The following is a 16,285-nucleotide window of genomic DNA, read 5'->3' on the forward strand; positions in this document are numbered from 1 at the left end:
TGCAGTGGGCAGGGGTTTGTGCTTGTTTTTGTCAGGGAGGAGTGCACCACAATGGGACTGTGGAAACTAGACTAAGAAGGCAGTCTCACCAGAGTGCTGGGAGTGGGCTTCATGTAATTAAGTTAGGCAGCCCGTATTGGGTGATGATCTGCTTCTTGTAGGTGGCTTTGCGTTTATGAGGAAGGGCTCAGAGGCAAATGGGGCTTGCCAGCTTTTTTGTTCCTGGAAAGGGTCTCTGTTAAATATTCCTCTTAAGGACACTCTGAGAAGAATGAATAATCTCACACTTGTGTGCCCCAGGCATTCTTCAGGTCACTGTTTTCATGCTGTCTGCCTCCCTTTTCTCCAGGAACACCACAGTGCTCTCTGGGCTCTATTCCAGACAAGCACACTGACCTTCAAAACTCCAGGTCTTAAGCCCCACTAGTTGCAAGAATTCATGAAATTCAGCACCTCTTATTTTCCAAGCCAGTTGCTTTCGGGAAACATTCTCTCACAAATTCTCCTGCACACTCCCCTCTGACTCTCACCCTTCTCCATGACCACAGCTCCCTCCCTTCCACAGCACCCATGATCTGTTTCTCCCTTAAACCATGTTTCTATACTTCCTGTGTTCTTTGATATAGCCTATCCTGTCCCCTAGTTTTGGAGTTTGCTCTGTTTGTCTTCAGGTGGATTTCTGGGGTATTTAAGATAATTTGAAAATTATCTAGTTATGTCTATGTGATGAGAAGAACCTAGCATCCTCCCACCCCTCTGCCATCTTCCCCTTCTCTCCAGGCAATCATTTTTTGAAAGATACCCCCTGTTTTTGAGACTTACATTATCTGTAAGTCTAGTGTTTCACTGAGAACAGCACAAAATCAAGGGCAGCAAGATATAACACTATTGTGCTTATTTTCAATCTAAAATATATAGAATTTCCAAAGGAACTTTTAAAGCCTGAGCTCTTGTCTCTTCTTTTTCTTAGAGAAAAATTTCTCCCCATCCTGCCACCAATATACTATAGTCAAGTTCACTTGAAAATAAAAATTCCTGTCAAATGCAAGCATATTAATGAATAATTCTTCTTAGCTCTTAATTGTTGAATAATTTCTTTTTTTCTTTAGTCTTTATTTATTTTATTTTAGAAGAGGGGAGAGAGAGAGAAAGAATGAGTGAGGAGAGGGATACTGGGAGAGAGAGGATCCTCAAGTAGATTCTATGCTGAGCATGGAGACTGGCATAAGGCTTGATCTCAGGAACCTGATCATGACCTGAGTTGAAATTAAGACAGCTACCTAACTGACTGAGCCACCCAAGCTCCTCTTTGAAGAATTTCTATGTACATTTGATGTGGTACCTTTACTTAACCTTAATTGTTAAGTTTTCAGTTAAAAAAATTAATAGAATTGCTTGGAATGTCTTGGCTTTATATTCTAAGGGTGATATTGGCTTTAATTCAAGCAAGTTAAAACTCTTATTTGTGTAGTTATTATTCAGATAATCCTAACATTTTTCCAATTGCTAATTCATTGAGACAAAATGCATATAGAAAATATTCTAATGTTCTTCTCTAAAGGATAATTGACTCTTAGTGATCCTGATTTTTTCTAGGCATCCATGGAGAAAAAGGAAGGGCACATTATCTGTTAATTTACAATGTTTATTACAGCTTTTTTTCTTTCTTTTTTCTTTTCTTTTCTTTTTTGAAAATCACCATTTGACAGCCATTACATTATTAGGTGCATTGAGAGCAGTACATTTTGTCTTGGCAACAGAGTCATTAATATGTACATGTGTTACATTTAGAATGCATTCTCCCTAAACCTATATTATTTCTTCTTCCTCTGATATAATTATTGGCTATCAGGTATATGCACACAGCATTTTGTAGAGTATTAGTTTTAGAAAAATGCAATATGCTTCCTTAATTTTATTTTTTATCTTATTTAAATTCAATTAAGTAATATACCATGTATCATTAGTTTCAGATGTAAAATTCAGTTATTCATCAATTGCATATAACACCCAGTGATCATTACATCACATGCCCTCCTTAATGTCCTTCACCCATTTACCCCATCCACCCCATGCACCTCCCCTCTAGAAACTCTTTTTATTTCCTGTAGTTAAGAGTCTCTTATGGTTTGTCTCCCTGTTTGATTTCATTTTATTTTGTTTTCCCTCCCTTTCCCTATGATCCTCTGTTTTGTTTCTTAAATTCCACTTATCAGTGAAATCATATAATAATCATCTTTCTCTGATTGACTTATTTGTTTAGCACTGTACTCTCCAGTTCCATACATGTGGTTACAAATTGTAAGACTCATCCTTTTGGTGGCTGAGTAATATTCCCTTGTGTATATATACCAAATCTTTATACATTCATCTGTCAATGAACATCTGGGCTCTTTCCACAGTTTGGCTATTGTAGACATTGCTGCTATAAACATGGGTGCAGGTGCCTCTCCAGATCACAACATATGTATCCTGTGGGTAAATATCTAGTAGTACAATTGCTGAGTCATAGGGTAGCTCTATTGTTAGCTTTATGAAGAACCTCCAGTGTTTTCCAGAGTGGCTGTATTAGCTTACATTCCCACCAAAGTGTAAAAGTGTTCCCCTTTCTCTGCATCCTCACCAACATCTGTTTGTTTTTTGTTTTTTTTTTTTTTTTTTTTTTTTGACTTGTTCATTCCAGCCATTCTGACTCATATGAGGTGGTATCTCATTGTAGTTTTGATTTGTATTTCCCTGATGCCAAGTGATGTGGAACATTTTCTCATGTGTCTGTTGGCCATTTGTATGTCTTCTTTGGACAAATGTTTGTTCATGTTTTCCGCCCATTTTTTTACTGGATTTTTTATTTGTTTATTTGTTTTTTGGGTGTTGAGTTTGATAAGTTCTTCATAGATCATAGATACTAACCCTTTATCTGATAAGACATTTGTAAATATCTCCCCCATTCTGTAGTTTGTCTTTTGGTTTTGTTGACTGCTTCCTTTGCTGTGCTAAAGCTTTTAATCTTGGTGAGGTCCCAATAGTTCATTTTTGCTTTTGTTTTCCTTGCCTTTGAAGACATGTCTAGCAGGGAGTTGCTGCCTGTGTTCTTCTCTAATTTTGATGGCTTCTTTTAGAATTATTTTTTGAACATACATCTATTTATGGACATTTTATAAAATAATACTTTGGATAATAGAGGCTCTAATGGCTTGTTTGGAATCATCATAGACCATAAAGCCTCAATGTTTCCTATATAATAAAGCTACTTTTTTTTTTCTCAAATGCCTTATCTTTTATAGCCCCATGCTATAGAGGATGGATATAAATGAATGAAGGATTTTTTTGTTTGTTTTTGTAGTATTGAATCAATACATATTAAATAGTGATATTTAGTGTGTGATAAGGCTACCAACACTCCCATTTCTTGCTCTCTAGAATGGCAGTATTGACAGTCATGATTGAATGGATTTTCAGGGACTCAGACTTCCTAAGCCCAAATCTTGGTTCTATTATTTATTAGTTTGATGGCCTTAGGCCAGTTGCTTATATTCTCTGTACCTTAATTTGCTCATTGATAAAGTAAGTATAGTAATAGTGTTAATCTCCAGGTTGATTTAGTGAATATATAATAAGTTAATAAATTTGAAAAAGTTAGGAAAGTACCTACTATAAAACAAGGGACTCAATAAATTTTAGCTCTCATCATCATTACTAATGTTTCATAAGGTGATGACTAGACAAAAAAAAATTGAATAAAATGAATGAATGTTGGTTGGGTAAAACATGAAATTTGATCATATATTTAATGTACTTATTTACTACCTGATGCAAGATTCCAGGAGTATTGAGCTTGGATTCAAGAGGATACAGTGTTTGAATGATGATTGATTTGGCTCATAGTGTCTGAATTTCAGTTCCCCCTCCATCAAATAAAAATCATAATCTGTCCTGTCTTCCTTCAAGACCTGTTGGGAAAACCAAATTAAAGAATATCTTTGATAATGTTTTCATATTGAAAAGCTCAACACAAATTTGAAGTTTATTTTCAAAATGACCTTAATCTCAATTGCTTAAAGAAATATTGAGCCATACTTTGAACCACAACATTTGGATGCCTGTGATTTTGTCCCTAGTTTGGAGTGTTTTGCTTCTTCCAAACAGAGTAGAAAAATTACTACCCAACAGTCAACTGATCAAGATTCTCTTTCTTGGACTGCTATCTATTAGCTGTGCAACCTGGGAAATTCACTTCCTTTTCTGTGCCTTAGTTTCCTCATGTAAAATAGTACCTGGAGTCAGTTGATCTCTCAGGTGCTTTCCAGTTCTGACATCCAAGAACATTAATTAATCTCTGGAATTAACTCTGATAGGTTTCCAGAGAAAGGGGAATGGCGTGTATCACTGAGGGTGCTTCTAAAGTCAGCAGTGAAATTATATTTTTACTTGAACTCTTGAGTTCCATCAATACTGATAGCCATAAGGGTACACACAAAATCAGGCTCTGATTATAGTCCAAAATTTGACCAGAGCCTAGGTAATATAGCTGCTGTAATAAGTCTTCAAAAAATTTCTTATACTGGAAAAATATTCATAAAGCCATTTTTAGACTTTATTTGTGGACTCCTAAAGATGTGTGGTCCCCTTGGTGCTTCCCTCCTGGAATTAAAATGAGGTCTTATTTAGAACTACTTAAGGTATATTCATGGAAGCTCATTATGTGTCATTCCCTCCAGAACAGTATTTCTGAGAATTCAGGTGGTAGGCAACTTAAATGAGTAAGTTAAATATCACTGACTGCCGTGCTGTAGCTTTGCTGAGGTTTCCACAGTTATGGGGTAAGTCATTTGGAGATTTTAGGCTCTCAGTAGTCCTCTTAGAAAAGTTGGAGCAATTACTTTAGAGGCAAACATGGACTAATCATTTTGAAATTTCAGTTTAAGCCCACAGCCTTTTTGAGTTAGACAAGCACTGAAATGATCACAAGAGATTCATGTCTCAGGACCTTGTGACAGGCCACGGCCTAGCATTGCTGACAAATCTTTCAGTACTACACATGTAAAACTGCTTTCCTTACATCCCCACTCTAAAAAGCTCATTGGCAGAGATCCAAGTAACTTTTATAGTGTAGATAAAACAGTCCTTATGACTAAAGGATCCTATAAACTTGAAGAGGATATCTTCACTTCTGAGTAGATATTAATAAAAACGGGGCAGCCAGACATATTTAACACTGATAAGGCTCATCATTCATGGCTCTGAACTTACAAAGTTTATCATTTGATTTGTAAACTTAGGAATGAGTCTTACATCTGGAAAAGTAACTTCAGTACCCTTTATTACAGTACTCAGTATTGAACTGTGACATTAAGGTTAATTATAAGCAATTCAATAATGGAGCCCTCTTTGACTTTAAAAAATGTCATGGTAGGTAACATTCATATGAGTGAAGCATGTAGGGCTAAACATGCTGAGAGATTAAGTGTACATTTCCATTGGTTGCCTGGAAAAGAATCATTCTTGTCTTAGACACTAGAGTCAAGAACTGGGAAGTAGTTCTAAAGTGTTTCCAGCTCTTAAAATTGGTATTTCAAGGCTAGGCTGGCCAAGTGAAAAGTAGAGTGGGCCTTCCAAATGGGAGCTATGCTACGGAATTATTTTTAGGTTTTAGAATGTTTTATTGGTCCAACTTAAATAAGTTGGAAATCCACAGAGTCTTGCTTCATAAAGGGATCTCTTAAGAGTACTTCTGTAGAACATCGCCTGACAATTCAAATACATAAGAAAATATGTTTTCCCTAAATCTGGTTAAAAGAGTCATTTCCATTACCCAAAGCTTATTTAACTACATTTTATTTTGTTATTTATTTCAAGAGCTACTTTTCTTTGTCTCACTAAAGCCTAAGTACCTTTGGAGCAGGGGACAGACCATATTTCACTTGCACCCATGACCCAGTGGTGCGGGAGCACATCTTTTGCACATGTAGGTGCTCAATAAATCCCTTGTAAGTGACTCCTTTTCTTAATACATACAAACTAGGAGCTATATGTAATTGGATATCCTAGGGAGTTTATCTAATTCTAAAATGTTAATTTCTGAGCTAATTGTTATTCAGATCAGCTTCTCTGATAGTGTCTACTAAGGAGAGAAGAGAAAATGCTCCTTCCTGGGGTCATTTGACTTCACAATCTGCTTCTTCCTGAAAAAATGAAGTTGAAACTTTTTTTTTTTTAATATGCCAGGCTTTCTAAATGCTAAATACTTGCATACAATTGTACTCACTATGAAACACCCTTTCTTTTGGGATGGAGGCTCTCATCCTAGTTCTGTGTAAGATTAAGTTACCAGGTCAGTTAGTGCATGGTAAAGCATTCTGTTACTGGCTGGATCTCATTGTCTGAGAGTTAATGATAAACTGAATGTCATCTAGTTCATAAGCTTCTAATGATGAACGGCTGGTGTTTATAGGTCTTCTGCCAATAAAGGCATCCAAAAATGACAAATGTAACTGGATCAGTAAGCATTTGGCTTAAATTCACTGTCAATTAGAAATCAAATGAGAGATTCCAGATCTTTACTTATTTATTTTTTTGAATTGGTGTGTATATCAAATTTCGACTCCAAATGATCTCTGCAATGCAGCAAAAAAGGAACATCATTTGAAAAACTCATTCAATATGAGAAGAGGCTATTTTCTCACTGTTTTCATTTCTAAATGGCTCCAGTTTTCATATTCTTCTTTTCCAAATGTTAATATTGCTTAACCTAATGGAAATAGACTTGAGTGGAGAAGAGGAAGTGTTCAATTTTAACTTGACTTCTAAAGACCAAAAAAACAGTATGAAGAAAAATGGATGTAGGAAATAAGCTCTCTATGAAAAATTATTCCAAATCCAAATGTGGAATCTATCAAGTTCCTACGTTTATATCACTGACTGGTTAAAATTCAGATTATCCTTTAACTGTGTATTCAGTGATAAACATAGTCTTAAGTGTTGTAGAAAAGCACCAGAGGAATAAAAGATATAGTCTTTATCCTAGCAAAAAAAATGATGAGATTTGAGACAGTCAGGAGACACATTTAAGGACTGCCTAATCAATATGTGCAGATTCACATTTGGCACTGGGAAATCAGTGCAAATGGAATTCTTAGTGAACAAAAGGGGGATTGATCACAGATCATTTCTAGAATATCTGTTGAGTTTAGTAACTTCCATTCAAACCTATAACCAGGACTCTTGTCCAGTCAGCCATTGTCTCTCAAATGGACTATGAAAGACATGCCTAACTGGTTTCAGTTCTTTCTGTCTTATACCTTTCCTGTTAATATCCTACATGCTAGTTGAGCTGGCTTTTTTGAAATATCCTATGTGGTTGTCAAACAGGCTTTTCTAAAATGCAAGCAGAAATTTGTCATTCTTTTCCCAAAGTTCTTGCACAGCTTCCTATTTCTCTCAGGATGGAGTTAAAGCTACTTATCATTTACCAAATAAAGGCCCCTAAAAAAGTTTTATGATCTGATCATAAAAAAATTGATTTCTTCCTCATTTCTTATTATTCCCATTACCCTAATCTATGAATAATTCATTCATTTATGCTTTTATTCAACAAATATTTATTGAGCACCTAGTGTACATTAGGGACTGTTATAGGTGCTGATGATACAACAGAAGGAAAAGAAGGTATTAAACATTTTCAGTCTTCACTAACATTAAATTCCAGTGGAAGCTGCAAATTCAAAATCTCTAAGGCATAACCTTTTTCAATGTGTTTTATTTTTTTTTTTAATTTTATTTATTTATTTTTTTTTTTGGAGTTTTTAATTTTTTATTTTTTATAAACATATATTTTTATCCCCAGGGGTACAGGTCTGTGAATCACCAGGTTTACACACTTCACAGCACTCACCAAATCACATACCCTCCCCAATGTCCATAATCCCACCCCCTTCTCCCAAACCCCCTCCCCCCGGCAACCCTCAGTTTGTTTCGTGAGATTAAGAGTCACTTATGGTTTGTCTCCCTCCCAATCCCATCTTGTTTCATTTATTCTTCTTCTACTCACTTAAGCCTCCATGTTGCATCACCACTTCCTCATATCAGGGAGATCATATGATAGCTGTCTTTCTCTGCTTGACTTATTTCGCTAAGCATGATACGCTCTAGTTCCATCCATGTTGTTGCAAATGGCAAGATTTCATTTCTTTTGATGGCTGCATAGTATTCCATTGTGTATATATACCACATCTTCTTGATCCATTCATCTGTTGATGGACATCTAGGTTCTTTCCATAGTTTGGCTATTGTGGACATTGCTGCTATAAACATTCGGGTGCATGTGTCCCTTTGGATCACTACATTTATATCTTTAGGGTAAATACCCAATAGTGCAATTGCTGGGTCATAGGGCAGTTCTAATTTCAACATTTTGAGGAACCTCCATGCTGTTTTCCAGAGTGGCTGCACCAGCTTGCATTCCCACCAACAGTGTAGGAGGGTTCCCCTTTCTCCGCATCCTCGCCAGCATCTGTCATTTCCTGATTTGTTGATTTTAGCCATTCTGACTGGTGTGAGGTGATATCTCATTGTGGTTTTGATTTGTATTTCCCTGATGCCGAGTGATATGGAGCACTTTTTCATGTGTCTGTTGGCCATCTGGATGTCTTCTTTGCAGAAATGTCTGTTCATGTCTTCTGCCCATTTCTTGATTGGATTATTTGTTCTTTGGGTGTTGAGTTTGCTAAGTTCTTTATAGATTCTGGACACTAGTCCTTTGTCTGATATGTCGTTTGCAAATATCTTCTCCCATTCTGTCAGTTGTCTTTTGATTTTGTTAACTGTTTCCTTTGCTGTGCAAAAGCTTTTGATCTTGATGAAATCCCAGTAGTTCAATTCAGATCTATTCTATTCAGATCAGCCCAGTTTGTTTTATTGAGTTGTTTGTTTGGTAATATTGAGTTGTAAGATTCTTTATATATCCTAGATTCAACTCTTTCACTGATGTGAATTTTGAAGTTATTTTCTTCTATTCTGTAGCGTACTCTTTCTTTCATTTATTAACAGTTTCTTTGCATTTTACATCTTATTGACATATAATGTACATCCACTAAACTGTACATATTTAAACTATGCAACTTGATAAATTTTGACATATACATACATATATGAAATCATTACCACATTTAAGATGGTGAACATATCTATCATCCCCCAAATTTCTTCATGTCCCTTTGTAATTACCCCTCCATCCCTCCATGCTCCTTATTCTCAGGCAACTACTCATCTATTTTCTATCATTCTTGTATAGTTTGTGGGTTTTAAAATGTTATAAAATAGAATAATACAATATTTGCTTTTTTATTGCATGGCTACTTTGACTCAGATAATTATTTTGAGCTTTGTACATGGTATTCTGTTCATCAATCATTCATTAATTTTTGTTAGTTTTATTTCATTATATGGATGTACTGTAATTTAGTCAGTCATATGTTGATGAACATTTAGATTGGTAGCAGTATCTTTAAAAAACAAACTTTTAAATTATGAGGAATTTAATTTTTTACTTTTATTATTTTAACAATTCTACATTGTTTGTATCTAAGACATTGTTGACCCCTGCAAGTTTATAAGTGCATTCTCCTGCATTTTATTTTAGAAATTCAATGGTTTTTTATTTTACATTTAATTCTATGTCATTTTAGTATATGTTGCAAGATCTGGATTGAGGTCTTTTTTGTTTTTGCATATGAGTTTGCAACTATTAAAGCAACATAGTTGAGCGAGTATATTTCATTATTTAATTGTCTTTTCATCTTTGTCGAGACTCAATTAACCAATACTTGTATTGAATAGTGTGTCTTCCAATTTTGCTCTTCTTTCCTAAAATTGTTTTAAATATTTTAGGTACCTTGATTTTACAAAAATATTTTATAAATAGCTTATTTTTTTCTATGCCTTGAATTTAAACATCACTTGGGAGAACAATGACATATTTACAATATTGAGTCTTCCAAACCATATAGTATATCTCTCCATATAGATAGGTCACCATTGACTTTCTCCTCAGTGCTTCATCATTATTCAACATACAGTTCCTGCACACATTTTCAAAAATTTACATCAAAGTAATTCAAAGAACACTACATTTTAAAATTTAATTTCTAATTTATCATTTCTAGTGTTGAGAAATACAACTGATTTTTAAATGTTGGCCTTTTGTCTTCTAAGTTTGCTGAATTAATTTAATAGATCTGACCTTTGAATAGACAGAATCCTTAGGAGTTTCTATTTAGAAGATCATGTCATATGAAAATAGAAATAGTATTATTTCTTTCTCATTTTAATTATTTTCTTTTAAGTTTTTTATTTAAACTTTGCTTAGTTAATATGTAGTGTAATATTAATTTCAAGTGTACAATATAGTGATTCAGCATTTCCATATGGTACTGGGTGCTCATCACAACAAATGTATTCCTTAATCCCAGTCACCTATTTAATCCACCCCAACCTACCTCCTTTCTGGTAACCACCAGCTTTTCTCTATAGTTAAGAGTCTGTTTCTTGGTTTGCTTCTTTTTCTCTCTTTTTTTGCTCATTTGTTTTGTTTCTTAAATTCTACATATCAGTGAAGTCACATGTTGTTTGCTTTTCTCTGACTGCCTTATTCTGCTTGGCATAATAATTTCTAGCTCTATTCATATCATTTTTAAATGACAATATTTTATTTTATTTTATTTTTTTGGTTAAGTAGTATTCCATTGTGTGTGTGGGGGGGTATGTGTGTGTGTACCTATATATCTATTTATATGTCTGTAGCTATATAATATCTTCTTTATCCATTCATCAATCAATGGACACTTGAGTTCTTGGGTTCTTTCCATAATTTGGCTATAGTAGATAATGATGCTATAAACATCAAGATGCACATATCCCTTTGAATTAGTATTTTTATATTCTTTGGGTAAATACTAGTATAATTGATGGATCATAGGGAAGTTCTATTTTGAACTTTTTGAGGAATCTCCATACTGTTTTCTAGAGTGGCTGCACCAGTTTTTATTCCCACCAACAGTGCAAGAGGTTTCCTTTTTCTTCACGTTTTCACCAATACCTGATGTTTTTACGTTGTTGTTTTTAACCATTCTGACATGTGTGGGTGATATCTCATTATAGTTTTGATTTGTGTTTTCCTGATGCTGAGGGATGTTGAGCATCTTTTCATGTGTCTGTTGTATATCTGGATGTTTTCTTTGGGAAAATGTCTATTCATTACTTCTGTCTATTTTAATTGGATTATTCACTTTTGGGTGTTGAGTTTTATCAGCTCTCTATATATTTTGAATATATCCCTTTATCAGATAGGTCATTTGCAAATATCTTCTCCCATTCCATAGGTACCTTTTAGTTTTGTTGTTCCCTTTGCTGTGCAGAATCCTTTAATCGTAATAAAGTCCCAATAATTTATTTTTGGTTTTGTTTCCCATCCTTCAGGAGACATATCTAGTAAGAAGTTGTTATGGCTGATGTTCAAAGAGGTTACTGCCTGTGTTCTCCTCTTGGATTTTTGTAGTTTCAGGTCTCACATTTAGGACTTTAATCCATTTCAAATTTATTTTTGAGTATGATACAAAAGTGATCCAGTTTCATCCTTTTACATACTGTTTTCCAGTTTTCCCAACACCATTTGTTGAAGAGACTCTTTTTTCCACTGGATATACTTTCTTGCTTTGTCAAAGATTAATTCCCCTACAGTTGAGGGTTTATTTCTGGGTTTTCTATTCTGTTCTATTGTTACGTTCCTATTTATGTCTCAGTACCATACACTACAGGTTTGGAATAAAACTTGAAGTCTAAAACTGTGATGTCTCCAGTTTTTCTTTTCTTTTTTTTTTAGTTTTTTTAACCTAAATTACAATTAATTAACATAGTTTAATATTAGTTTCAGGTGTACAATTTAGATCAACACTTACATACAACACCCAGTACTCATCACAACAATTTCACTCCTTAATCTCCATTACCTACTTAACCCATCATTCCACCCACTCCCTTCTGGTAACCATGACTTTGATCTCTATAGTTAACAGTCTATTTTTGGTTTTCCTCTTTTTATTTTTCTTTTTCAGAATTGCCTTGATGATTCCATTTCTTTGTGCTTCAATACAAATTTTAGGATTGTTTTTTTCTAGCTCTCTGAATAATGTTGGTATTTTGACAGAGATTGTGTAAATTGCTTTGGGTAGTATAGACATTTTAACAATGTTTGTTCTTCCAATCCATTAGTATGGGATGTATTTCCATTTCTTTGTGTCATATTTATTTTTTAAAGATTTATTTATTTCCTTTAAAGACAGGGAGAGAGCACAGGAATGAGGGGTCAAAGAGCCTTAAGTAGATTCTAGCTGAGCATAGACCTTGATGCAGGATTTGATCTCATGACTGTGAGATCATGTCTTGAGCTGAATTCAAGAGTCAGACACTTAACTGACTCTGGCACCCAGGCACCTCCATATTCAATTTCTCTTATTAGTGTTTAACAATTTCCTTTTTTCTTATTAAAATGGTATGAAAGTAGAAGTCAACCACAGAAAAAATTTGGAAAGTTCACAAATACATTGAAGTTAAACAGCATGTTACAATGAACAAGTCAACCAAGAAATCAGAGGAGAAATTAAAAAAAAAAACATGGAAGAAAATGAAAATGAAAAGATGATGGTCCAATACTTTCAAGATGCAGCAAAAGTGGTCCTAAGAAGGGTGTATAGAGTAATACAGCCCTGCATCAAGAAGCAATAAAAACATCAAATAAACAATCTAACCTTATACCTAAAGGAGCTAGAGAAAATAAAAAAAAAAATGGAACCTAAAAGTCAGCAGAAGAAGGGGAATAATAAATATTAGAGCAAAAATAAATACTATAGAAACAAACAAACAAACAAACAAATGGAAACAATAGAATCATGAAACCAGGAGCTGGTTCTTTGAAAACATTAATAAAATTGATTAACCTCTAGCCAGATGCATCAAAAAGAAAAGATAAAGAGTCTAAATAAATAAAATTGCAAATGATAGACGAGAACTAACAATTAGAACCAGAAAAATATTCACAGTTATAAGAGAACATCATGAAAACTATATGCCAACAAATTAGAAAACCTGAAAGAAATGGATACATTCTTAGAAATAGATAAACTACCAAACCTGAAACAGTAAAAATAGAAAACTTGAACAGACCAATAACCAGCAAAGAAATTGAATCAATAATAAACAAACAAACAAACAAAAACAAAAAAACCTCTCATCAAAAAAATTCCAGGCCAGATGACTACACAGGCAAATTCTACCAAGCCTTTAAAAAAAGAGTTAATAACTATTCTTCTCAAACAATTCCAAAAAATAGAAAAGGAAGGGAAACTCCCTAAATCTTTCTATAAGGCCAGCATTACCTACAGTATTCAACATAATGTCAGAGAAAAATAAAACTGGATGGCTGACACTACCAGACTTCAAGAATTACTGTAAAGATATATTAATCAGGACATTGTGGTATTGCAAGAGTAATTCAGTAATGTTGAAAGACACAAAATTAGTATACAGAAACCCTCTGCATTTCATTACCTTAATAATGAAGTAGCAAAAAGAGAATTTAAGAAAACAACCCCATATACAATTACCCCTAAAAGAATAAAATGCGTAAGGATAAATTTAATCATGAGATGAAAGACCTATATATTTTTAAAAGATTTTATTTATTTGTCAGAGAAAGAAAGAGAGAGAGAGTACAAGCAGGGGGAGCAGCAAACAGAGGGAGAAGCAAGCAAGGAGCAAGGAGCCTGATGTGGAACTTGATCCCAGGGCCCTGGGATCATGACCTGAGACAAAGGCAGACACTTAACAAACTGAGCCAACATGGCACCCCAAAAGACCTATATTTTGAATACTGTAAAACATAGATGAAATAAGGCAAGCAAATTTTTCATTGAAGATGACAGAAATAAATTGAAAGATAGTCCATGTTCATTGATAGGATGATATAATATTGTCAAAATTTCCATACTACCCAAAGCACTCTACAAATTCAATGCAATTCCTTGCAAAACCCCAGTAGTATTTTTCTGGGAACTAGAAGAAATTATCCCAATTTTTTTAAAAAGATTTCATTTATTTATTTGACAGACAGAGATCACAAGTAGGCAGAGAGACAGGCAGAAAGAGAGAGGAGGAAGCAGACTCCCCGCTGAGCAGAGAGCCCGATGTGGGGCTCGATCCCAGGACCCCGGGATCATGACCTGAGCCGAAGGCAGAGGCTTAACCCACTAAGCCACCCAGGCACCCCTGTCCTAATATTTGTATGGATCCAAATAAGATTCCAAAATAGTCAAAACAATTTTGAGAAAGAACAAAGCTAGAAATATCACAATCCCAGATTTCAAGGTCTACTACAAAGCTATAGTAATCAAAACAATATGTATGGTCACAAAAATAGACACATAGATCAGTGGAGTGGAATAGAAAGTCTAAAAATAAACTCATACTTAAATGGTCAATTAACCTATGACAAAGTAGGCAAGAATACCAATGGAGAATAGACAGTCTGTTCAATAAATAGTGCTGGGAAAATAAGACAGCTACATGCAAAAGAATAAAATTGGATCACATTCTTACACCATGCATAAAAATAAAATAAAAATGTATTAAAGATCTAAATGTGAGATCTGATTCCATAAAATATCAACAAGAAAAGATATACAATAATCTTTTAGACATTGGACTTAGCAACATATTTATGGATATGTCTCCTCAGGCAAGGGAAACAAAATTCAACATGAACAGTTAAAACTACAACAAAATAAAAACCTTTTACAAAGAGAGAAATCAATAAATAAAACAAGGCAGTCTGTTCAATGGAAGAAGATATTTGCAACTCATATAACTGATAAGAGACTAATATTCAAAATATATAAAAATAGACACAAGTCAACACAAAAAAAATCAATAATCTGATTAAAAAATGGCCATAGGGAGGTGGAGAGAAGGGAGGTGGGGGAAACTGGAGGGAGAGACAAACCATGAGAAACTGTGGGCTCTGAGAAACAAACTGAGGGTTTTGGAGAGGGGGATTGAGTGGTTGGGTGAGCCTGGTGCTGGGTATTATGGAAGGCATGTATTGCATGGAGCACTCAGTGTGGTGCATAAACAATGAATTCTGGAACACTGAGAAGAAATAAAATAAAATAAAATGAAAAAAAAAATGAAATAAAATTTAAAAAATGGTCATAGGACCTAAGTAGACAGTTTTCCAAAGAAGACATACAGATGGCCAAAAAACACATGAAAATATGCTCGACATCACTAATAATCAGGGAAATGCAAATCAAAACACAAGGAAATATCTTACACCAGTCAGAATGGCTAGAATAAAAAACACAAGAAATAATGTGTTGGTGAGGTTAACCCTAGTATGCTGTTGGTTGGAATGCATATTGGTACAGCCACTTTGGAAAATAATATGGAAGTTCCTCAAAAAATTAATAATAGGGAGGACCTGGGTGGCTCAGTCATTAAGCATTTGCCTTTGGCTCAGTTCATGATCCCAGGCTCCTGGGATTGAGCCCCACGCCAGGCTACTTGCTCATCAGGAAGCCTGCTTCTCTCTCTCTCACTCCCCTTCCTTGTATTCCCTCTCTCACTGTGTCTCTCTCTGTCAAATAAATAAATAAATAAAATATTTTTTAAAATTCATAATAGAATCACCTTATGGTCCAGTAATTCCACTTCTATGTATTTACTAACAAAACAAAACAAAACAAAAACGCTAAATGAAAAAAAAAATGCACCTTATATTTATTGTAGCACTATTTACAGTAGCCAAGAAATGGAAGCAGCCCAAGTGCGCATCAACAGATGAATGAATAAAGATGTGGAATATATATATTCTATCTACCTATCTATCTATAATGGAAAAGTACTTTATTTTATTTTATTTTATTTCTTTAATTTATTTTTTATTTATTTTCAGCATAAGAGTATTCATTATTTTTGCACCACACCCAGTGCTCCATGATATCCGTGCCCTCTATAATACCCACCACTTGGTACCCCAACCTCCCACCCCCTCTCCTTTCAAAACCCTCAGATTGTTTTTCAGAGTCCATAGTCTCTCATGGTTCACCTCCCTTCCAATTACCGTCAACTCCTTCTCCTCTCTATCTCCCCATGTCCTCCATGCAATTTGTTATGTTCCACAAATAAGTGAAACCATATGATAATTGACTCTATCATCTTGACTTATTTCACTCAGCAT

The sequence above is a fragment of the Mustela lutreola genome, chromosome X, assembly GCF_030435805.1.
Source record: "Mustela lutreola isolate mMusLut2 chromosome X, mMusLut2.pri, whole genome shotgun sequence".
Taxonomy (NCBI): Eukaryota; Metazoa; Chordata; class Mammalia; order Carnivora; family Mustelidae; genus Mustela; species Mustela lutreola.